At 43.7% G+C, this 25,709-nt stretch overlaps 1 long non-coding RNA gene across 1 annotated transcript in view; it reads right to left on the minus strand.

The window, feature by feature from the left end:
• Window positions 1–13,784: 13,784 nt before the first annotated feature.
• The window catches only part of LOC134347670 (uncharacterized), a 56,178-nt gene continuing 44,253 nt past the window's right edge, over window positions 13,785–25,709 (minus strand). The window contains exon 3 of the long non-coding RNA XR_010018226.1: window positions 13,785–14,319. This is a non-coding gene — a long non-coding RNA (uncharacterized LOC134347670). The remainder of the gene's footprint in view (window positions 14,320–25,709) is intronic.

A 25,709-nucleotide genomic window follows, 5' to 3' on the forward strand; every position in this document is an offset into this window, starting at 1 on the left:
CACACCGGGTTCCCGCTGATCGTACCTTTCCACCCTGTGCGTTGTCCGGTACTTCTCACCACTCGTGAGAGGCGCACCGCTTCCAGGGTCTCGTTACCTCGGGTGGCGTGTGTGTCTGTCTTAGCGAACCTGTCCCTTTTTATCCCCCTGCTGGGGTATCGCCTGTCCATCACTTCAAACAGTTCAGGGTTCAAAGGGGGGAGCCGCTCCAGACAGCTCTCTCTCCCACATCCCTTCATTACACATCTCCAGACGCTGCTCCATTGTTCCTTATCTCTCCTTCCCCTGAGGGCAGGTGGCAGACCAACTGCTGATGCCACTGATGCTAGCCCAGGCCAGCAAACATCTTAATTTTATGTGTATTCTCGTAACACTAGTAACGTGAGGAAACGAATTGAAGCAGCAGAGATGTGGTTTTTGAGGAGGATGCAAAGAATATCATGGACGAAACAAATATCTAACGAGGATGTCATGAACAGAGCAGGCACAAAAAGAGAAATAATGTATGAGATCATGAAAAGGCAACGTAACTTAATTGGACATGTGATTAGGAAAGAGGAGTTAGAATGCACGGTAATTATGGGAAAGATTGGAGGGAAGAAAGCAAAAGGAAGGCAAAGACAAATAATGATGGATACAGCAGCCAGAGAACTGGAAATGAGTACCAATGAATTGATCCACTTGACCCGAAACAGGAGTGTGTGGGCCATGGCAGTCAAAGCTCAAACTGGGCACGGCACCTGATGATGATGATGATGTTACATAATTTCCAATGTTATTATATTCCGTTCATTGTATTTGTTGGAGAAATCACCCACTTTTCAGTTTTCAGCTTTGGATTTTGTTGCTGTTGCAGAGACTATCTCAAAATAGATTTTATAAATTGGTTTTGTTTTGTTCTTTGCATATAACTGGTTGTTGCAAGTTCCTCCATAAGTATCTCCACAACTTGATACAATAGTGACTGAGAAGTTCTGAGCGTCCTTGTCTCTCTTCATTTCCTTTCTTATGGACACCTGCTATGTCATTGACTAATCATTGACTTCAGAAAGCAGAAGCTGAGAGATCATGTACCAGTTCTCATTGGTGGGCTAGAAGTGGAGAGATTAGCAACTTCAAATCCCTTGGTGTGTCATAAGGCGGGAGGTGGGAACGGACCCAAGTGCAAGACACAGACATTGAAGTACTAGGGACAGGACTGGGATACAGGCTGACGGCAAGGACATGGACACAAAAACCAGGAACCTGGAACAGGACTGAACAAGAGAGCTAGGAGTCCAGGCTTGGACTCCGAGCCAGAGACTGGACAAGGACCCAGTACCTGGGTCTTGACTCTGGCTCGACCCCAGTACCAGGAAAGGACGAGGCTTGGTAGGCAGGCAGGACGAGGCTGGAGTCTTCAGGCTTGAGGCTAGAGGTGAGACTTGGCAGGAGGCAGGAGGCTGGAGTCTTAAGGTTTGATGCTTGAGGCTAGAGGCCAGGCTTGGCAGGAGGCAGGATGGACTCCAAGCCAGAGACTGGACAAGGACCCAGTACCTGGGTCTTGCCTCTGGCTCGGACCCCAGAACTAGGCAAGGATGAGGCTTGGCAGGCAGGCAGGATGAGGCTTGAGGTTTGACAGGAGGCAGGAGGCTGGAGTCTTCAGGCTTGAGGCTAGAGGCTAGAGACGAGGCTTGGCAGGAGGCTGGAGTTTTCAGGCTTGAGGCTAAAGGCTACAGACGAGGTTTGGCAGGAGGCAGGAGGCTGGAGTCTACAGGCTAGAGGCTAGGCAGGAGGCTGGAGTCTTCAGGCTAGAGGCTAGGCAGGAGGCTGGAGTCTTCAGGCTTGAGGCTAGGCAGGAGGCTGGAGTCTTCAGGCTTGAGGCTAGTCAGGAAACTGGAGTCTTCAGGCTTGAGGCTAGGCAGGTGGCTGGAGTCTTCAGGCTTGAGTCTAGGCAGGTGGCTGGAGTCTTCAGGCTTGAGTCTAGGCAGGCTCCTCCTGGGCAGGGCGCAGTTCACCTGGACAGGGCGCAGATCACCACCTGACAGAGGCAAGGGACAGGAAGGGACAGAACCAACCGCAGGTAACGGCAAGACAGCCTGGTTTACCTGGACGGAGGCAAGGGACAGGAAGGGAGCTAGGTACAGGGTGGCTCCAGGACAAGACTGCTGGCGAGACCAGGCGAGATGAGGCGAGAGTACCAGCAAGACAAGGCAAGGCTTCAGACAATGCAAGGCGAGGTGAAAACTTCAGGTGAGGCGAGAGTCACCAGCAAGACAAGACAAGGCTTCTGGCAAAGAAAGGCAAGACGAGAACGTCAGGCGAGGCAAGAGTTACTGGCAAGACAAGGCAGAACTTCAGGAGAGGAAACAGAAGGCAGGGGAAGGGATACAAGGAGTAAGGACAAAAACAATCCAGCAACCACGCCCTGGTCTCTGGAGGTATTTATGCAGCCAGCCCCAACGAGCATCAGCTGCTTCAATTAGAGCTAAACAAGAACAGAAACAGGATAAACAGGAAAACCTGGAACAAGGGTCAATGGACCGGACCGTGAACCGGAATACAGACTACACGGACTGGACCATGACATGGTGTTAACATCTCAGACAATTGGTCCTGGGCCAAGCGCATAGATGTAATCATGAGGAAGACACACTAGTGCCCTTGCTTTCTTAGAACAGTCACATAATTAACAAACGTTGATGGATGTACTGTTGAAAGTATCCTGACTCATTGCATCATGGGTAGCTAAGGCAGTTCCAACACACAGGAATGCAAGAGTCTACAGTGTGTAATGGGCACAGCCTGGTCTATCATGAGGACATCCATTGAAAGCACCTGCATGAGGAACTGCCTCAAGAGGACAGCATCTGTCATCAGGGATCCCCAATATGCTCTCGTCTTGCTGTTATCATCAGCAGGAGGTGGGGGGGGAACATCGACTCAGACCATGAGAGGCCTGTGTCGGGCATTTTCATGCCTTACAAGGTGCAGATTGGAAGTCTGTTTGGGGCGCCACTCCTCGCACAAACACTAGAGCAATGTGTGGTTAAGTGCCTTGCTCAAGGACACAAACACGCTGCCACAGCTGGGGCTCGAGCTAGCGACCTTCAGATCACTAGACGAATGCCTTAACCACTTGGCCATGTGTCTAACACAGGAGGAGGTAAAAAGCCTGAATTCCAACACAACCAGTTTCAGGAACAATCAATTTCCCCTTGAACCTTAAACCTGCCTCAGCAACCGAAATTATGACCACCTCCTGAGCTACTGTGGACTTTCCCCTGTCCGTTTTCTGCACTTGTTTCTTCACTATCATGTATAATTTACATATAATTTATGTCCTGTGTGTTGTCTCAATCAACGTGTCAGTGATACTGTTGCAATTAAGTTTTTCATTGTCCTGTACCTCATTATAATTGTGCATATCAAGGTTAATATCATATTGTCAGAGAGCTAGGTATTTCAATTCCACTTACCTTCTCAACACATACTGCCTGACCTGCTGAGTACTTCTAGCACGTCATGTTTATTGCAGATTTACAGCATCTGCAGGTTTTTGATATTTTGTTGCTCATGTTGGTGCAGTCCCTCTATTTGTTTGGGTTCTGACCATGATGATTAGAATCATAGAACCCTGATGACTGACCTGTGCTAAGTCTGCTGACCTGCATTAAGAAAGGTTAAGTCTATGAGAGGACTATTGTTTCTGTGCTCAAGAGCAGTCCACCTGGGCTCGCACTCCTAATCTTTCCTGCTGGAAGGTGCGGTCAATTTTGGTCAGTGAGACTGGAGTGAATCTAGAGGAGGAACCCAGGCTAGAAAGGTCAAATACCAGAGTACAGGGAGGGGGAAGGATAGAACTTTAAAGGTGATGTGATGAGAAAGTTGTTTTTACGCAAGGAGAGGTGGTTTACCAGAGGTAGTAGTGGAATCAGGCAGCTTGGTGGGTCTTAAAAGGCATTTAGGCAGAGTCACAGCATCATAGAGTAGTGAAACAGGTCTTTTGACCCAACTGATCTATGCCAACCACAGCATCCTCACTACTAGTCCCAGTTGCCCATAACCCTCCAAACCCTACCCCTCCATGTACCGTACCGATCCAAATGTCTCTTAAATATTACATTTGTACTTGCCTCGATCACTTCCTCTGCATAAAAAAAGTTATCTCTCAGGCCTCTTTTAAATGTCTCCCCCTTGTATCTATGTTCTCTCATTTTGGATTCCTCAAACCTGGTGAAAAGACTATGACTGTCCACCTTATCCATACCCTTCATGATTTTATAAACTTCTACGAGAGTACTTCTCATTCGACACATAAATATGAAGGAAAGATATGCATTATAACAGGAAGAGGACATGTAATATAAATTGGCACATCATCGCCTGAATGGCCTATCCAATACTGTACTGTTCTATGTTCTATTCTATCTGACAATGAACTTGACTTGTGAATCTGTCCCTCTCTAATAAAATTTAGCCTATTATTTACAGGTAAGTCTCCAAATGCTAGTAAACATCTCAGCCCTATATACCTCATACTTTGCTCCATATTCCACTAACTATCCCTGCAAGACAAGTTGGAACAGGAACTCTTCAGTTCCTGCCTCTCATCTGAGATACTGTGAATGATGGTATATACTGCCATCTGGTGTTCTGTCTCAAACTGGATTAAAATTCCAATCTGGGCAATCGGAGTCTCAAACCTCATTGAGCTATTGAGTTATTCAGCTCAGAAACAGGCCCTCCAACCCATTAGTAATAGAATCATATAGCACGATACAGGCCTTCCAGCCCAATGAGACAATAGCAACCATGGTGCTCATCCAGCTAGTCCTAATTTCTCACATTCAGCCTATATCCCTCTATCCCTGTTGCTGCAAGTGCCTATCCTATCCAAGTGCATCTTAAATGACACTATTGTACCAGCCTCAACTACTTCCTCAGGCATCTCTTCCTATAAACTCACCAGCATTTGTGCAAAAATGTTGGTCCTCAAGTTCCTTTTAAATCTTTCCCACCTCGCCCTCAATCTATGCTCCTGAGATTTTTGCGTCTTTCCTGGCCTCAGGACAGGTCCTATGGGATTGAAGAATGGCAAATGCTATTCTGCTATTCAAGAAAGTTAATGGAGTTAATCCTGGCAATTATAGACCAATGAGTCTTACGCCTTTGGTGTATTGGAGAGGATTCTTCGGGACAGGATTTACAAGCATTTAGGAAAGCATATTCTAATTAGGATAGTCATCTTGGCTTTGTAAGGAGCAGGCTGTGTATCATGATGAGCCTGACTGGGGTTTTTGAGGAGATGACAAAACAAATTGATGAATGTAGCGCAGCAGATGTGGTGTGTATGGATTTTAATGAAATGTTTGACAAGGTTCTCCATAGTGATCTCATCCAGAAAGCCATGAGGTTTGAGATCCGTGCAGAGTGAATTCAGAATTGGCCTGACCATAGAAGGCAGGGGGTCTTATTAGATGGAGCATATTCTGCCTTGAGGTCAGTTACCAGTGGTGCTTGGGTAACCCATCCTTGCTCTTTGGATGAGTAAGTGGAGGGGTGGGTTAATACATTTGCAGGTGGCATGAAGGTTGATGGTAAGGAGGAAATGTAGAGATCATCATAGATTACAACAGGATAGAGACACCACGCAGAGTTGAGTGGAAAAGTGGCAAATGAAGTTTAGTCTGGAAAAGTGTGAAGTGATAAGCTTTGGAAGGTTGAACAAGGTCAATGGCAGGATTCTTAGCAGTGTGGAGGAACAGAGCAATCTTGGGTCCAAGTCCATAAATCCCTCAAAGTTGCCACACAATTTCGACAGGATGTTAAGAAGGCATATGGAGTGCTGGCCTTCACTAGTCTAGGGATTGAGTTCAAGAGCCATATTGGTATGCTGCAGCTCTATAAAACTCAGGTTAGGTCGCACTTACAGTACTGTGTTCATTTCTGGTCACCTGATTATAGGAAGGCTGTGGAAATATCTAAAAAGCGTGCAGAGGAGATTTACAAGGATGCTGCCTGGATTAGAGAACATGCTGATGAGGAGAAGTTGAGTGAGCTAGGGTTTTCTCTTTGGAATGGAAGAGGTTGAGGAATGTCCTGATAGAGATGTACAAGATTATAAGAAGAACATTCTTCTCCCAGGTGGCAATGGCAAACACCAGAGGACATTTGTTTAAGTTAAAATGAAGGAACATTTAGGAGAGATGTCAGAGGTACGTAGGTGTTTGACACAGAGCACTGGGGATGCCTGAAATGAACTGCCGAGGATGATGGTAAAGTCTGATACAATAGGGATATTTAAAAGACTCAGAATGGCACATGGACGAAAGAAAACTGGAGTGTTATGGGCCATGTAAGCAGGAAGGGTTAGATTGATCTTGGTGTGTGTTTATATACGGTTGCACAACAGAACATCATGAGTCAAAAGGCTTGTACTGTGCTGTACAGTTCTATGTTCTAGTTTTGAACTCTCCTACCCTGGGGAAAAGACTGCTCCCGTCCACCTTGTTTATGCCCTTCATGATCTTATAAACCTCTATAAGGATCACCCTCACTCTCGCACGCTCCGATGAATGAAGTCCTACGCTGGATAATCTCACCCAATAACTCAGGCCTTCTGGGTTTTGGCAGTATCCTTGTAAATCTCTTCTGCACACATTCCAGTTTAACCATATCTTTTCCATATCAGGGTGACCAAAACTGTACCAAGTGTGGTTTCACCAACAACTTATACAACTGCAACTTCCTGCACCAACTCCTATTCTCATTGCCCTGACTGATGAAGGCCAGTGGGCTAAGTGTCTTTTTCATCACCCAGTCTGCCTGTGATGCTTTAAAAAGAATATACACTTGTACTCTCGGTCTCTCTCTTTCACTATACTACCTCTTCCCCTACCCCTCACAGTATGCTGTCTTGACTTTTTGAAGTGCATCACCTCACATTTAGCTGAATTGGAACCTATTTGCTGCTTCTCAGCCCACTTCCCTAACAGATTGAGATCTCCTGGTAATCTACAATAACCATCTTCGCTATAAACACCTCCTGTCATTTGCAGAATTGTTGATCAACATTTGTGCCTTCACATCCAAATCATTTACAGAAATAATTAATAACAAGCATCCCAACACTGACCCCTGTGGTGCACCATGGCCTCCATTCCAGGAAATAACCTTCAACCGCCACCCTCTGCTTCTTATCTCAGTCATTTTTGAATCCAAGTCTACGCCAATCTTCAAGCACCCATTTACACTAATCCCATCCTAACCTAGTCTATCCTCTCCACATTCCCATCACCACTCCCTCCCCCCATATTCTGACACTGCTCTGCATACTAGGGGCAATTTGCAGTGGCCAATTATTCTACCAATCATGTAGGAGGAAGCTGGAGAACCCAGGGGTGGCTCAGGCAGTCACAGGGAGAATCTGTGAAGTCTGTATAGGTCAGGATTGAACTAGGATTGCTGGAAATGTGAGATGGCAGATCCTCCAGCTATGCCACTATGAATTAATATCTTAATGATGAACTAGTTGTACTGCCTTGTGGGCAACAGCAATAACTGAAGCATTTGTAATGCTTAGTAATTGATGCCAATAGCACTCTCTGAAGAAGGTACAGGCACACTAATTTATATATCCCAAAACATCCCAAACCACCTTACAGCTAATGATGTAGTAAATACATCCCCAAATGCCAGTCCTTCATATGTCCACAAGTGATGAAGATAATGAAGAGAAGGTTAACAAATAACGTGATAATGATGAAGTAGTAATATTGAGTGATTTAGGCTGAGTAGCACAGTAGCACAGCAGTTACTGTCACAGTCTCAGAGCTCCAGGGACCTGGGTTTGATCCTGACTTCAGATGCTATCTATACATGACCATAAGACCATAAGACATATGAGCATAATCAGGCCATTTGGCCCATCAAGACTGCTCTACCATTAAATCATGGCTGAATTTTTTCAACCCCATTCTTCCACCTTCTCCCTCTAACCCATAATTCCTTTATCAATCAAGAACCTACAACCCACGAAGAAGGGAAAATCTGCAGATGCTGGAAATCCGAGCAACACACACAAAATGCTGGAGGAACTCAGCAGACCAGGCATCATCTATGGAAAAAAAATGCAGTCGACGTTTCCAGCTGAAACCCTTCGGCAGGACCCAAAACGTCGACTGCACTTTTTTCCATAGATGCTGCCTGGCCTGCTGAGTTCCTTCAGTATTTTGTGTGTGTTGCTTAAATATACCCAGTGTTTTGGCCTCCTCAGACCTCTGTGGCCACAAATTCCGCAGATTCACCAGCCTCTGGCCGAAGAAATTTCTTCCCACCTCAGTTTTAAAGGGACGTTCCTTTATTCTGAGTCTGAATAAAGGGTCCTTGATTTGACTACTAATGCAAACATCTCCGTTACATCCACTCTGTATTCAGGTCTTCCAGTATTCAGTAGGATTCAATGAAATCTGTCCTCACCCTTCTGAACTCACTGAGTACAGGCTTGGAGCCATCAAACATTCATCATACATTAAGCCTTTCAATCCCAGAATCATTCTTGTGAGCCTCTCCAGGGCAAGGATATCTTTCCTTGGATACGAGGCCCAAAATGGAACGCGGAAAGAACATATTTTGCTTGTTCTTCCCATGAATGCATGAGTTTCCTCCAAGTGTTCTGGTTTCTTTCCACATCTCAGAAATGTCCTGGCAGCTTTACTTGGCTTTTCCCTTGCTGTAGATTAGAGACGAAAAGAAGTCAACAGCAGGAGTGAACAAGAATAAGTTGCAAAAACACAGGGAAATAAGAAAAAAGCCAATGGGATTGTTTACCTGGGATCCTGGACGGACCTCCAACTTGAATGTATAAAATGCTGCGAAAGCTGGAGGCCAGAAATAAAGGCAGGGCAAGGTTGCTGAACTGAATTAACAAACAACCTCATGGAGGAATTCAGTACTTCAAGCAGCATTTATGGGTTTTAAGGAATTGTCGATGGTTTTGGTCACAGCCCTGACTCTGGGATTCCCACCCGATAAACTCACAATTCCTTTCAACCAACAGATACTGCTCGACCTGCTGAATTCCTCAGCAAGGTTGTTTGTGACTCCACGTTCCAGCATCTGCAGGCTCTTGTTTCTCTACTGAAATGAATTGTTGACTCTTGCTTCTTTTTCCATAGATGCTGCTTGGTTTACTTATTTCCTTTTAATCCCTCTCTGCCTCTTTCATTTTCTGGCTCATCACTTTCCTTCCTTTTCCTTCCATTCATTGCGACCCGCCAGCCATTCCAAGGTGTACTTATGTCTGCTTTTAACATGGACCAGACCTGCCGTAGCTTTACATGGCCTGTAATGTGCAAGAGGGATTTCACTCTCCTCAGACTTCCTGCCAACTGCATTCCAGCACTGGGGCTACTAGCAAAGGCAGTCATGAGGAGAAGGTGATCCGTTCACAAACAAGAGAAAATCTGCAGATGCTGGAAATCCAAGCAACACACACAAAAAGCTGGAGGAACTCAGCAGGCCAGGCCAAGATCCCTGCCCAAAACGTCAACTGTACTTTTTTCCATAGATGCTGCCTAGCCTGCTGAGTTCCTCCAGCGTTTTGTGTGTGTTGATGAGGAGAAGGTGATCCATAGCCACTTGACTTGTAACGGAAGGTAATTATATAATGGAGGACCGCAGAGTGCAACGATTCAGAAATAAGCAATGTCTGCTAGGAAAGAATTGCACTTGGTTTGCAATCACTTTGTTTTAGCTGATGTTGAGGCACTAACCAATGCAATTAAAATACAAATAGCTGGCCTCTGCTTCTTTTGCCTACACTAGAGTTTTCAACCTCAACCACAAAGGAACCAACTTAATCAATATAAACCAGCGGTCCCCAACCACCAGGCTGTGGACCGGTATCAGGCCGCAAAGCATGTGCGACCAGGCCATGGGCCACAAGCCGTGAGGAAACAATATGATTTGGCGATATGAAACTATATGAGTCAGCGCACCTTTCCTCATTCCCTGTCACGCCCACTGTTGAACTTTAACACACGCGAGGTCATCAGTGACCCAAGACGTGCAAAGGAATGGGTCCATGACCCATTTGTGAATGTTTCCGGTGAATCATCCATGTCAGCGCAGGAAAAAGATCAACTCCTTGAGCTCGCAAATGACGATGGGCTGAGAAGTATGTTTGACATAACATCTCTGCCAGCATTCTGGATCAAAGTCAAGGCTGAATATCCTGAGATAGCCACGAAAGCGCTGAAAACATTGCTTCCATTTCCAACATCATATCGCTGCGAAGCGGAGTTTTCTGCGATAAATGCAACGAAAACTAAATTGCAGAATAAACTGGACATAAGGAACCCCCTTCGAGTATCGCTGTCTCCCATCACCCCTTGATGGCACTGTCTTGTTGCAGGGAAACGAACCCAGGGCTCCCACTGATTCAGCGATATTGGTATGTTGCAGTGATTTTATACGTTCATATGAGGAAAATATGCGCTGTGTGTTTAATATCCACACGTTACTTAAAATGTCATGACGCTATTGACTTATAAGTTACTTATAATTCAGTGGTCCCCAACCTCCGGGCTGCGAAGAACGCAACGGTACAGCGGTGGCCGGAATGCACCCAGCACGTCTTCAAGAAAAAAGTTGAAATAAACGAGCAATAGGTGCCGCTCGGCAAGTAAGTGTCGGCCCAGATCAGAGGCGATTGCTGATTGCGTCGCCTCTGATCTGGGCCGACATTTACGTGCCAGGCAGCACCTAATCAATTAGGTTGCTTATTTCAGCTTTTTTTTCTTAAAGACGTGCTGGGTGTGTTCCGGCCACCGCTGTACCGCTGTATTCTTCATGGCAATGTATCGGTCCGCCGCCCGGAAGTTTGGGACCACTGTTATAATTGACTTATCATATTATTCATGCGAGGAAAAATGCACTGTGTGTTTAATATTAAATTTGTTAGATAAACCCCTTTAGAAACGAAATTGAGTGTATTAGCCACGTATAAGTGACATCACCTATATTCCGGTCATGATTAATCCATCCAGGTTATTCCTTTTAAGTAGTTATTTCATGAATAATTCTTGAAAGTTTGGGATAATTTCATAATTTTACATAAGACTGAAATGTAAATTAAAATCTTTTGTCATTTTCTTCCCAATTAAAAGACTATTTGCACACGTTTTCTGTGTTAATACTAATTCAGAATATTTGTAACATTAACACAAATGATTCGGCAGATACAGGGAATCCAAAGCAATAACAAAATGCTAGAGGAACTTAGCAGGTCAGACAGCGTCTATGGAGAGGAATAAACAGTCGACATTTTGGGCTGAGATTGTTCATCGAAACCCTTTATAACATTAAATCCAGAAATTCTCCAGGACTCTCCATTGAAGTGAATTGTTGATTCTTTCTTGCATTAATGCTGACAGATTGCTGAATATTCGCAGCATCATCTTTTGTTTAAAATTTAATTTCTTCATGTTTACCTGTGTATTCATGTCAGCTTACTTATTTCCTCTTAATCGCTCCCTACCTCTTTGATATCCTGGCTCATCTCTTTCCTTCCATCCACTAACCACTCCAAGGTGTGCCTATGTCTGATTTTAACATGGACCAGACCAGCAATGCAGTAACTTCAGGTGCCCTGTGTAATGCAACTGAGAGATCCCATTCTCCCCAGACTTCCTGCCAACTGCATTCAGCCACGGGGTCTACTGCCAAGAGCAGTAAAGAGGAGAAGGTGATTCCACAGATGCTTCAGTTGGACTGCAAACTAATAGCGAAATGACAGACCCCAGAGTGGAATGATACAGAAATAAGCAATGTCAACAATGAAGCATGAAGCAATGAAGCAATGTCAGCAATTATGCATGAATTTGATACACTAAAAAATGCAACTAAAACACTGAAGCACCTTCAATAACTCCAAAAGACTGAGGTTTGGTAAAATACTGAAAGGCTTTTATTCGCTGTACAATACGACCTCCACGGTGAGTGTCTGCCCCCGAACTGAGGGGGAGGGGCAAGGCGAGACACCTTTATACAGGACTCTGTGGGAGGAGCCACAGGGGTAGTCAGCAGAGAGGCCTGTCCAGACAGCACATATATATGGTTTACCACAAACACCGATGGCTGGCCTCTGCATATTTTGCCTCAACTAGAGTTTTCAACTTCAACCATAAAAAAAAGCCTATTTTATTAGTATAAATAATTCCACCTCTCACCAAATGCATTAATTTTCTGCATTACTGCAGATCAGAACATTTATAACATTTAACCCAGAAATGTAGGCATGTCGGCATGCCTGTGCTGGAAAATGGATCACAACTCATTGTATTGCACTAAATTGTGACTGAGTTCAGCCGTAGCACCAGTTCAGGTTCTCCTCAAAAAATCTCAGAAGTAGTGAAAAGCAAATGTACAAGAGGTTCTGCCCAGAATGAAACACTGAGAGAGCCATTTGCATCATCTTCCACTGACACTTGTGCAATATCAATGGAGCCGCGGCTTTTTGCTGTGCAAACCTCAGGAATGGTTCAGCCCTTAAAGGCCCAATTCCAGTGGTAACCGGTCAACAGCAGCAGGTGGGTGAAAGAGTCACTGTATGGGAGAGGGAGGGAGTTCTCAAGTTTGCATAAAAGGGATACTTCAGGAAGATAACTGCCAAGAGACACCCCAGGGTCATTGCAAAATGAGTTGGGGAGACCATGACTCAGGTTGTCTCTAGCAGTGAGAAACAGGGAGCAACAAACATGAGGTTAGAGGAATTAATCAGATTAGGCAGCATCAGTGGAGAGAAGTGGACAGTTGACATTTTTGATTGAAGCCTTCATTTGGACTTGTTGTTGCTCCAGATTCCAGACACTCCAATCCCTTGTATCACTCTGAGGTGGAAGGAACCTGTTGTGGGTATTGAGAGGATATATTTTACATCCCTAGTGGATAGTTAGTGCCCTGTCTGTCCTTCCTAGTCAAATACAGGAGATGCCAAGGAGCATGGAGGTCAGGTCCCTGCCACACCACAGGAGATATGGGGTCAGAACCATCTGAGGGTCACCCAGTGTATTTGGATCCTTTGTTATTGATGACTCCTTTGGGGGGGGGTCACTAATTTGCCTCTCAGTACTGTCTTTTACTCTGCCACACAGCCACCCATCTCAGCATCTCCCTTCCGTGGGCTAGGGCCACCTGGCTAAAGTTGGCCCACTTGTTAGAGAGATCCTCATGCGTCAAGAATATTTATACACATTCAAAAGAAGATGAAGTGGTCTTCCATAGCTAGGCTGCATCCACAGAGGAACTGAAGATAAAGGTAAAGATTGGCTTTATTTGTCATATGTACATCAAAATATACAGTGAAATGTGTTAATTGTGTCAAATCTAATCAGTGAATAAATTTGTGGAGCAGCCCAGAAGTGTCACCACAGTTCCAGTACCAAAATAGCATGCCCACATATTCACTAACTCTAACTGTGCCTTTGGAATGCGGGGGGATAGGAAAGCAGAGTACGAGGAGAAGGTACAGACTCCATGCAGATAGTAGCAGGAATCAAACCCCGAGCTTACAGCCTGAAAGCACTGTGCTAACCACTATGCAACCAAGTCACCCAAGCTACAAGGGTTACCAAAATGTCGTGCAAACCACCAAAGCATGCTAGTGGAAAGGAAACGCGCTTAGATCTTTAAATCATGATTACGGTGCCATGTTTTCATCTCTTGTATCTTTTAACTTAACCTTGCAACATATGATTTTCAATACATACAGTAACTGATATAAAAATGCCTTCTCATTTAGATCACATGACATTGCTCAGTGAAGTCGGTGGTCTGGAATTACTGCTTACCTTGGGCCATTGCACTCCATGCAGTGGCTGCAGGTCACATAGATAAAATCATAGAGTCACAGAAACAGGCCCTTCAGCCCATCTAACCTGTGCCGAACCATTTAACCTGCATACTCCCATCGGCCTGCACCAGGACCATAGCCTGCTGTACCCCTGCCATCCATGGTACCAAACTTCTCTTAAACATGTAAATCGAGTGCTCACAGGCACCACTTGGCAATGGCAGCTCATTCCACACTCTCATGACCCTCTGAGTGAATGAATCAATCTGAATGCTGCTCACATCAGATGGTTTCTGATTAAAAAGGTTGTCTCACTACTGACCAGAATATGAGAGATTAACAACAATTAACATCAGGGCTGACAGTAATTCAGTTAATGAATGAATGAAGAAGTCTTCTAACGTCAATTCCCATCTTGGGATTCCTCTCCCTGCTCGGCGTGTTCTTCAGTTTTACATATAATAGCAACTTCAATGAATAGTTCCCTGAAAGACATAAGTGAGATTACCTGCTCAAATGAAACATTGATTCTGTGCCTTTATATATGGGCAGGATTACAACCTGCATCATCAGGTAATATAACATCAGACAGGCGTGATTGCTTGAGCAAGATAGAGTGACAATACAATGTTCTCATCTAATTGTTGTGTTCCTTTCACTACCAAGGCCTCTTCAGTTCTTTCCTGCCACGTACGTCAGAAGTATCTCACAGCTGATAATGCATGTTATCGCAAGTGGGTTCCATGAGGGATTTCTCATTGATAGGTAAGTATGGAATTCATTGCATTGAAAAGTTAGCTCCTCTTTGCATCCCTTCTCTTTTTTTAAATGTCCATGATCAATATAATATTATATGCATTGCTCTCAGCTGCATTGGCTGCAATGGTGAATATATCACAAGGTTGATCAGCATCAAAGCTTCTGTGAAAAGAATGTTTGTGAGGAAGTCAGAGTGTTTTAAGTAAAGTAGAATTCACCAATAAGTATGGGGATATGCTAATGAGACATTGAAGTAGTAGGAGAATTCATTCAGTGTCAAATTCAGTTCAGATCTGCAAAGCATCACACGAGGGAATATTGTGCGACAAGTGGTCTCTCTGGGTTGACTCTTGGTGTCAGTAGCAAAGGACAGAGAGTGGAGAATGATGCCTGTTTCACAGGGTGGGCATAAGAAGACACAAAAGATTGCAGGTGCTGGAATCAGTAACTACTGTACACACAAGGTGAAGTATTCTACACTCTCTCCATCTGCCAGTTGCCCACACACTCACGCCATATTGGTTCCCCACACCCCACTATTCCCATCTGCCCACCCACCCTCCTCACGATTACATGCTCCAGCTCTTTCTCCTATCAGACTCCAACATCCTTTGTTGCCTCGACTTGTCACCTCCCAACTTCTGTCGCTATTTCCACTCTTTCTTCCACCTCCTGCCTATCACCCCATCGTTTGCTAGCTCTTGCTCCACTCCGTCCCTTCACCTTTTTATTTAGACGACCTCCTATCTTTCAGTCCAGATGACGGGCCTCGACCTTAAATGTCGAGTGTCCATTTCCCTCCGAGAATGTGAACTGACCCTCTGAGTTCTTCCAGCATCTTGTGCTTTGCAGTGATTAAGAAGGGTGTTCATGAGAATTATCGCTGTGCCAATGAATTCCTTTTTGTCCATCGGGGCATTGCTTTCAGTCTGTGGGACAAGGAAGTCTGCAAGTCCGCTGGAGACTGGGGGTCTGGAGATGGCCTGTGCTGGGGTTGGAGGACCGTCGCTGCATGTGAGTTTGGGAGGTGGGGAAAGGGAGGAAAAGGGTTGTTGTTGCTTCTGTTGCTCTGCTGAACATTGTGGGTATGCTATGCTGACATCAGAGTGTGTGGTGACACTCGTGGATTGTCTCCAGCACAACCTTGGGAAGTGCTGGTTGTTAACGCAAACAAAACATTTCACTAGGTGGTCCGATATACATGTGATAAGTAAGTTAATCTGATCTGCATGGGAACTTTCGCTGCCGACCCTTCATACTCCTTCTACTCCTGCTAATCTTCTGCTTGTGTTTCCCCAGGATTTGTTTCTCCTTGAGTACCAGCCGATCAGGGTTATGCTGCAGGCAGCACTGTACCATAACATCTCCACACCAGTTGACCATGAACTACTGACAGCCATGGACTGAGGAAGGCAGCAATCTCAGGTTCAGGAGGTCAGTGGAAATCCCTAGTGTTATACTTGATCTGTTGTTGTATCAACACTCAGTGGGAGTTCAGATAGCGACCAAACACCAGGGAACTGGTGGACAGCAATGTGACTCCCAAAGTCTAAGGCTTCTGGACAATGCTTTCACTCCAAAGTCCTGTAGTGCAATTGACCTGCATATATTGCTTCTTGTTGATCAGAATATTTTATTCATGAAGAGATCTAGGGGTTTTTTTTAATGAGACTTACTGGAAAAGTGCATCAATTTATCCATACTAGGATGAAAGTACTGCTAGCAAATGTTCAATCTCCGGAAAAGAAAACTTAAGACCTCAGAGCAAAATTGCTGTACCAGAGGGACATTAGGGACCGCTGTGTACTTTGCTCCACTTTTGTTTTCCAGAGATTGAACGCTCACGAGCACTACTCTCTACTTAGTGTGGAGCAATAGAGGTCTTTTGCATTAGGCTCATTTAAACACACCTTCATGCCCCACCATTTTGACAACAGTGCTGTAGCTTGATGGCTTCGGGATTCTCCACAAACACAGGATAGAAGAGGTAAAGTATGGTGGTATATGGAGGTATAAACGCAGGGGAGGTAGAGTATGCTTTATGATTAACTCATCGTGGTGTATAATCATGCTAATTCTGCCTCAGCCCCGCTCACCTGACCTGAACATCTAGCGATCAAATATCATCCATTTTATCTCCTAAGGAATACTTCTGCCATCATCCTGGTAGAAGTGTACATTCATTCCACCTCAGGCCAAAGTCAGACAGGCACTGAAGGAGCTGAGCAAAGTAATCAGCAGGCACAAAACTGCTGATCTTAATGTCTTTCCTATCATTGTGGGAGACTCTGATCAGACCAGCTTGAAGTCTCTGAACAACTGTCACCAGCATATCACCTTTGGTACCAGGAGAGCCAACACACTTGATCACTATTATACTACAATCAAGGACGCTCACCGTGCCATCCCACAACCATACTTCGATAAGTCTGATCATCTGGCTGTACTTCTACTCCAACATATAGACAGAGATTAGACCACAGTATCAGTGGTGAGGACCAGGAAGGCACAGTTAAAGGAGGCAGAGGAGTGTTTACAGGACTGTTTTGAGTCTGTGGACTAGACAATATTCAGAGAGTCATCTTCAAGTCTGAATGAATACATCACAGTTGTCACCGTCTTCAACAAGACCGGTGGAAGAGTGTGTGCTTTCAAGAACATAGCAGACATACCCAAACCAAAATCCATGGATGAACCAGGAGATTCATAGTCTGCTACCTATGGCTTTCAAGACTGGTGACCCAGGACTATATAAGAATTCCAGGTACAACCTACTGAAGGCTATTTTAAGGGCAAAAAAAACAATTCTGATTGAGGTTAGATATGGAATCAGATGCACATCAGCTCTGGCAGGGTTTGCAGGCCATACTTGTACAAAGCAAAACCTAACAACATGGGGGGCTGTGATACTTCGCTCCCACATGAACTCAATGCCTTTTATGCAGGCTTTAAAAGGGAGAATAAAACTACACCTGTATGAATCCCAGCAGCATCTAGCGAGCCTGTAATCTCTGCCTTGGAGGTGACATCAGAACATCTTTCAAGTAAGTAAACCCTCACATGAGTCAGGCCCTGATGATGTACCAAGTGAGGCTCTGAAAACTTGTGCTAACCAACGGGTACAAGTGTTCAAGGACATCTGCTGCTGAAGGAGAAGGTTCCTACCTGCTTCAAAAGGGCGACAATCATACCAATGCCCAAGAAGAGCAGGGTGAGCTTCCTCAATGACTATCACCCAGTTGCACTCACATCTACTGTAATGAAGTGCTTTGGGAGGTTGGTCCTGGCTAGAACCAACTCCTGCCTAAGCAGAGACCTTGATCCATTGCCACTTGCTTATTGCCACACAAGTCTATAGTGGATGCAATCCCTCAGTCTCTGCAATCAGCCATGGATTACCTGGACAATAGCAATTCCTACATCAAGCTGCTGTTTATTGATAATATCTCAACATTCAACACAATCATATGCAGAGTTCTAATCAACAAGCTCCAAAACCTGGACCTCTGTACCTCACTAAGCAACTGGATACTCGACTTCCTCACTGGAAAACTACAGTCTACGCAGCTCAGAAATAACATCTCCTCCTCACTGACAATCAACACTGGCGCACCTCAAGGATGCGTGCTTAGCCCGCTGCTCTACTCTCTACACCCATGATTGTATGGATAGGCACAGCTCAAATGTTGTCCATAAATTTGCTGATGGCACAACTATCATGTTCTAGCTGGTGATGAGGTGTACAGGAGTGATTTAGATCAGCTGGCTCAGTGGTGTTACAGCAACAACCTTGCACTTCAGTAAGTCTAAGGAATTGATTGTGAATTTCAGGAAGGGGAAGTCAAGGGAACACGCCAGTTTTCATCGAGGGATCAGCAGTGGAAAGGGTGAGCAGTTTCAAGTTCCTGGGTGTCAACGTCTCTGAATATCTATCCTGGGCCCAACATATTGACGCAATTACAAAGAAAGCGTGTCAGTAGCTATATTTCATTATCAGTTTGAGGAGAATTGGCATGTCATGAAAAACCCTCGCAAGTTTCTACAGATGTATCATGGACAGCATCCTAACTGGTAGCATCACTGCCTGGTATGGAAGGGCCACTGCACAGGACCAGAAAAAGCTGCAGAAGGTTGTAAAACTAGCCAGCTCCATCATGGCACTAACCTCCCCAGAATCCAGGACACCTTCATTAAGAACCCCCATTACCCAGGTCAGGCCCCCTTCTCTCATTGCTACCATCAAGGAGATGATACAGGATGCTGAAGACACACATTCAACAGTTCAGGAACAGCTTCCTCCCCTCCGCCATCAGATTTCTGAATGGACAATGACTGCATAAACACTACCTCAGCACTTTACCCCTCTCTTTCTGCACTACTATTTAATGTCATTTATAGTTTTTATTATTATGTATTGCAATGTACTGCTGCCACAAACCAATGAATCTTATGACAAATGCCAATGATATTAAACCTGATTCTGATGTACACAGATTTGTTCCTTTACAGAGACTGTATCTGGGTAACTTCTCCAATTTTGTGGTGATTAACAAATTAAGACATATGGTAGGGTTCAATGATAGCTGCCTGGAATAAACCTGAGACCAGGAAGCCAAATCACACCTTACTCTCCACAGTGAGTGGTCCTGGCGTGAGGGGAGGCTGAACGTCATCACAAAAATGTCACAGAATATCTCTTACTGAAACTTCAGAAAAACTGTGCCACTTTGCTCATCAGCAGGTCCAGGTACACCAGTGTTTCTCAAATAAGCTGATCACACTCGAACATTCCCACACCATGGTATTCAATCGTCCTTTAATAACCAGTGATTTATTGCCTGAAGCTTCTTGCAATGAATTGTCAAGGGTCACTGAGAGGACCTTCAAATGCCTAGCAATCGCAACACTAAGGATTCTAGGAAGTCTTGTAGCAGTCCACAATCAGCGTCATAACTAACTGAAGGTTGCAGTGTGTCATATATTGTCCCCCTGAGGCAGTTCAACAGCAATTGTTTTCTGAAGCTTTGAGCAATTTAATTCATAAGGAATGGAACTCAATACCCAGTCTCCTGTCCATGGTCTTTGTCTATGCTTCAATGCAATTCAATTGAAGTTTAATTGTCATTCAACCATACATGAATACCCATAAATTCAGCCAAATGAGACATTGTTACTCTGGGCCCAAGGTGCAAACCACAGTGCCAACTGTCACACAGCACAAAGCATTCATAAGGCATACAAGATAGCAGGCACATAAAGGTATCAGTAAGATACAGCCACGCAAAAAATACATATATAGCCCAGGCCCTGTGTCCATGAATGTCGCAGAAATCTGCAGTCAACCGCAATGTGGCTTGTCTTCTGCTGAGCGAGCACTAGAGGGCAGCACTGACTCCAGCCTGGATGCAGCCCAACGCTGCCCTTGTTGGGGTGCAGCTATGACCAAGGCCACTTAGCTCCCCCACTATCTGCCCCTGGTCAAGGCCAATAAATCAGTGAATTGAACCCGCGGCGTTCCACATTAGCAATAGCGAGAAGGGTCTTGTGATCACAAGAAAAGTGACCAAGATGGTCACTCACTATTAGACTGTAAGCCTCCTTTGACGCAGGCAGCAAGCATGATACAAAGCTCCTTCACTTTCTCCGCCAACACGAAACTCACTAATGGGTAGACCTGCAGTACCGTAAACTCTTAAGATCCAGCATGATATTGCAATCTTAAAAAAATTAAAAAGGACAATAGCACCTTTTGTTGACCCCATGGAAGCCGCCACGATCGAACGCATCTCCATCTTATGGGAACTACTCTGCTATCTGACTGGAGCCACTTCACACTGCATCAGTAAAGCAGCTAACATAATCAAAGAGCTCACCCACCCTGGAGATTCTCTCTTCCCCTCTCCCAACAGGCAGAGGCCTAAAAGCCTGTGCCTCTGTGCTCAAAGACAGCTTCTATCCCACTGTTATCAGATTCTTCAACTCCTGTCTGATAAGATGGACTCTTGGCCTTGCAATCTACCTCGTTATGATTTTGTACTTTATCATTCACCTGCACTGCGTCTTTTCAGTAGCTTTTACAATTTACTATGCATTGTTATTGCTTTACTGTATTCTCACTCAATGCACGGTGTAATGATTTGATCTGATAAACAGTATGCAAGACAAGATACTGTGACTTGGTACATGAGTCGATAATAAACCAATGCCAATACCAATACCAGTACTGTGAATAATTGCAAACCATGCATTGAACACACTAGTAGCCTGTCGCTTGGAAAAAGATCTGTTTACTTCTGCTCTTTGCTTCCTGTCTCTTAGCCATGCATACGTGCTGGTACATTATGCCCCCAGTCTCGTGAGGTTTGCTTTTGCATGTCTATCTCATACGTGCGACCTGTTTGAAAGCCTCCCAACAACCCAAATACACTACATCAGCTGATTCTCCTCAATCCACTCAGCTAATTACATTAAGTGAATCATTACCTCTCTTTCATAAACCCATGCTTCATAAATCACTAATCCTGTCACTGTTCTCCAAGTGCTCTGCTTTTACATAACTGCCAATAGGCTCCACTATTTCCCCTGCTACCAATATCAGGGTATGAGTTTGTAATTCCTTCTTTTCTCTTTCCCAGACAGTGAGGGTTATGTTAGTTGCCATGCAACAAGCAGGAACTGATCTTCGGTCTATGTTGGCAAATAACTACCGATGCATCTACTGCTTTTTGGACTCTTCCTTTGAGTTCTCTGGGATATCCACTATCAGACTACGGAGATTTATTACCTTTCAGTCCTATCAATTTCCCAAAGAGCTTTTCCACACCAGAACCGGGTTTAATATCATCGGCATATGTCATAAAATTTGCTGACTTTGCGTCAGCAGTACAAAGCAATACATGATAATATAAAAAAAAGTTAATGAATTGCCGTAGATATATATATATTAAATAGTAAAATTAAAAACAGTGCAAAACTGAAATAATAAAAAAGTGAGATCGTTCTCATGAGTTTAATGTCCATTTAGGAATTGGATGGCAGAGGGGAAGAAGCTGTTCCTGAATCACTGAATCTGTGCTTTTAGGCTTCTTTACCCCCTCCCTGATGGTAACAGTGAGAAGAGGGCATGTTCTGGGTGATGGGGGTCCTCAATGCTGGACACTGCCTTTCTGAGGCACTGCTCCTTGAAGATATCTTGGATACTACGGAGCCAATAATGTTTCCTTCAGTTCCGCCCTCTCACTAGACTCTGGGAAATCATTTCTACTCATTTTGTGAAGGCAGATGCAAAACATTTTTTCTATTGGCTTGCTGTTTCTTTGTTCTTCATTATAAATACCCCAGATTCTGACTACAAAGGGCCTATCCTTGTCTTCACTATTTTTTTCATCATCTGTAGGATGGCTTCCTCTTTAGTTTGTCCAGAGAGCTGTCATGTACACAATCTAGGAATTCCTTCTCCACAGTTTCGTTCATTGCTCAGTTAGCCTAATTATTATTCCTCCTGAATATGATTCGTATCTTTTTTAACAAGCATCACTACCCACATCATTTTCTTTTGTGTCTATCCTTGCTAAATATAGTATAATCTAGATTTTATTTCCCATCCTTGGTTCCCCCTGCAGCAATGTCTCTGTAATCCCAGTTATATCATACTAATTTACATCTATTTATGCAATTAATTCATCCATCTTATTGTGAATGTTTTAACCATTATAGCACCAAAACTTTAAGCTCGTCATTGTAAAAACTTTATTCCCCTTTACAACATTTTCCTCTGTGACCCTGTTTGACTTCTGCCCCTGATTTCACTGCCTTTCAATGTTACTTTTCTTCATCCTGTTGTTTCCTTTAGCCCTTCTGTCTCCTTCCTCTGTCTCCCTGTGTAGATTCCTATCCTCCTGCTGGTCTAGTTTAAACCATCCCCAAAAACATTAGCAAACTTTCCCCCTGGGATGTTGAACCCACTTATATCCAGGTGCTGGCCATCCAGCGTGACAGGTTGAATCTCTCCCAGAACTGCTATCAATGCCACAGGAATTTGAATCTCTTTTCTTTACATTGTTCCTCCTGCCCAGTGTTTCCCAACCTTTTTTAGCCTAAAGCACCTTCATAGTAACCAATACCCCTCGTAGGCACAAAATACTTTCTGGCACCCCCATAGTGTAAAAACATGTCTATCATATGCTAACACAGAAAAATTGATTCTGCTTTAAATTTTTATTTGTCTTTGAACCTAGCATACACAGTCCCTGTGCACCATACAGCAACTTTGATATCAATGTGATCCCTGAGCTTGATGGTTTTTAGCAAGAGTTGAAATAACCAGTTCAAGTTGTGACAGCAAAAGTCCTAAGTCCCCATGCATAACAACGTCCAAGCAGTTTCTGGTTTTTGTGACTATGTGGCTCACGGCACTGAAGCCTCTTTCAACAAGGCAGGAGGATAGAAATGCAATGAAGAGATGTTTGGCTCTTCTCCAAAGACCAGAAAACTTTGTATGACAGTGTAGCACAAAAGCTGCCATTTTTGAAAAGCATTTTTACTTCTTCATCATTCTGAATTTTAGAACATAAGACCACCAGATATAGGAGCAGACTTAGGCCATCAAGTCTGCTCCACCATTGCATAATGGCTGATCCCGGATCCCATGCAACTCCATACACCTTCTTGCTATATCCTTTGATGCCTTGACCGATCAGGAAACAATTATTAAATATACGCACGTACTTGGCCTCCACTGCGGTCTGTGGCAGAGCATTCCACAGATTTACTACTCTCTGGCTAACATAATTCCTCCTTACTTCTGTTCTAAAGGGTCATCCTTCCATTTTGAGGCTGTGCCCCTAGTTCTGGATGTCCCCAGCATAGGAAACATCCTTTCCACATCCACCCTATCTAGTCCTTTCAACATTCGGTAGGTTCCAATGAGATTCACATGCATTCTTCTGAATTTCAGTGAGTACAGGCCTGCTGCTCATATGTTAACCCCTTCATTGCCAAATCATCTTCATGAACCTCCTCTGGACTCTCTTCAATGACAACACGTCCTTTCTGAGATATGGGGCCCAAAACTGATAACAATACTCCAAGTGCAGCCTGACTAGTATCTTCTAAAGGCTCAGCATTATCTCCTTGCTTTTATATTCTATTCCCCTTGAAATAAATGCCAACATTGCACATGCATTCTTTAACACAGATTCAACCTGTAAATTAACCATGTGGGAGTCTTGCTCGAGGACTGCTAAATCCCTCTGCACCTCTGATGTTTGAACCTTCTCCTCATTTAGATAATAGTCCACACTATTGTTCCTTTTACCAAAATGCATTTTCATACATTTCCTAATACTGTATTCCACCTGCCACTTTTTTGCCTATTGTCTGTCCTGCAATCACATTGCTTCCTCAGCACTACCTGCCCCTCCACCTATCTTTGTATCATCAGCAAACTTTACCACAAAGCTATCAATTCCATTATCAAAATCATTGACAAACAATGTGAAAAGCAGCAGTCCCAATACTGACCCCTGAAGGACAGCACTAGTCACCAGCAGCCAACCAGAAAAGGCCCCTTTTATTCCCACTCACTGCTTCCTGCCTGTCAGCCATTCCACTATTCATGCCAGTATCTTTCCTGTAACAATATAGGATTTTATCTTGTTAAGCAGACTCATGTGTGGAACCTTATCAAATGTCTTCTGAAAATCCAAGTAAATGACATCCACTGCCTCTCCTTTGTCCACCTTTCTTGTTACTTCCTTGAAGAACTCTAACAGATTTGTTAGTCAAGATTTCCCTTGAAAGAAACCATGCTGACTTTGACTTATTTTATCACTTATCTCCAAGTACCTTGAAACCTCATCACTAATAATAGACTCCAACACTTTCGCAACCACAGAGGTTAGGCTAACTTGCCTAAAATTTCCTTTCTTTTGCCTTCCTTCCTTTTAATAATTTTAATAACTTCTTCTTGGAACTTCTCTTCCTGTTCTTCCACCTTGCAAAGAAATAGTTCAATTACCCAGTCCGGAATTTCCAGATCATCCAAATCTTTGAATCAATTCCAAAAATCCTTCTTCAGTGACTGCAGGTGGAAGCAGTACTCTTGCAAATTACTGTCTGTGAAAGAGAGTTCTATACTTTCCATGCAGGGAAACTGTGGGAACATTCTTCTCCCAATGTTTTGCTTATATATTTCCAATTTTCCGATAAAAGTGGACACAGCACTTTTTACCTGTATTAACTTGAAATTCTCACCTTGCAGTTTCATATTCAGAATGTCCATTTTGTCATACTGATTGGCTAGGTATGCCACATCTCCACGTAAAAATTCAATCTTGTTTCCTAAATTCTTGTCGACTTTGAGCAAAAATTCAAACAGTGTCAAAAATATCAAAGAAACATTTTAAGCAACAACCTCTTGACAGCCACCACACTTCAGTGTGAAGAAGCAAGCATACAAATTCTTCATCATTATCTTGGCATAACTGATGAAATATTCTGCTATTTAATGGATGAGCTTTAATTTTGTTGATAGCAGATATTACAAGAGTCATGCTTGAAAAAAGTCACTGGCTAAGATTCGTGGCTAAGATTGCAAACAGACTTGGAATTTCTTTTTTCATAAATGCCATTAAACAAGAATGGTGACCTGTCATACATGATGCTCCATCTGTTGCACAAGAAATCCTGTTACTATCGTCAATATACATTTTGATCTCCTTGTAGACTGATTCTCCATTGATGTTTGTTTTTAACTTTTTTTACATAAGAGAATTGGTTTATAAACTTTTCCATTTTTGATAAACCATACATATACCATTAGCAATGTCTCTCTCATTGTCTCACACAGTTGACTCATCCAGTTGTATCCCAAATTCTGCTTTTTGTAGTTCTGTGCATAGTTCATTGCCTTCATTCATTTCACGAATACAATGAGCAACAGAATTATTACTCAGAGGAATTGATTTTAAAAACTGGTATCCATTTTGAGAACAGTGGTGAGCACTTCTGATACAGCAAGTATTATCAATCTTTCACCAATTGTATGAGATTTTCCACAATTTGCTATCATTTTAGAAATGTTATAAGAAGCAGTGAGACCACTATCAAGGTCATT

Source organism: Mobula hypostoma, chromosome 6, assembly GCF_963921235.1.
Source record: "Mobula hypostoma chromosome 6, sMobHyp1.1, whole genome shotgun sequence".
NCBI classification, from domain to species: domain Eukaryota; kingdom Metazoa; phylum Chordata; class Chondrichthyes; order Myliobatiformes; family Myliobatidae; genus Mobula; species Mobula hypostoma.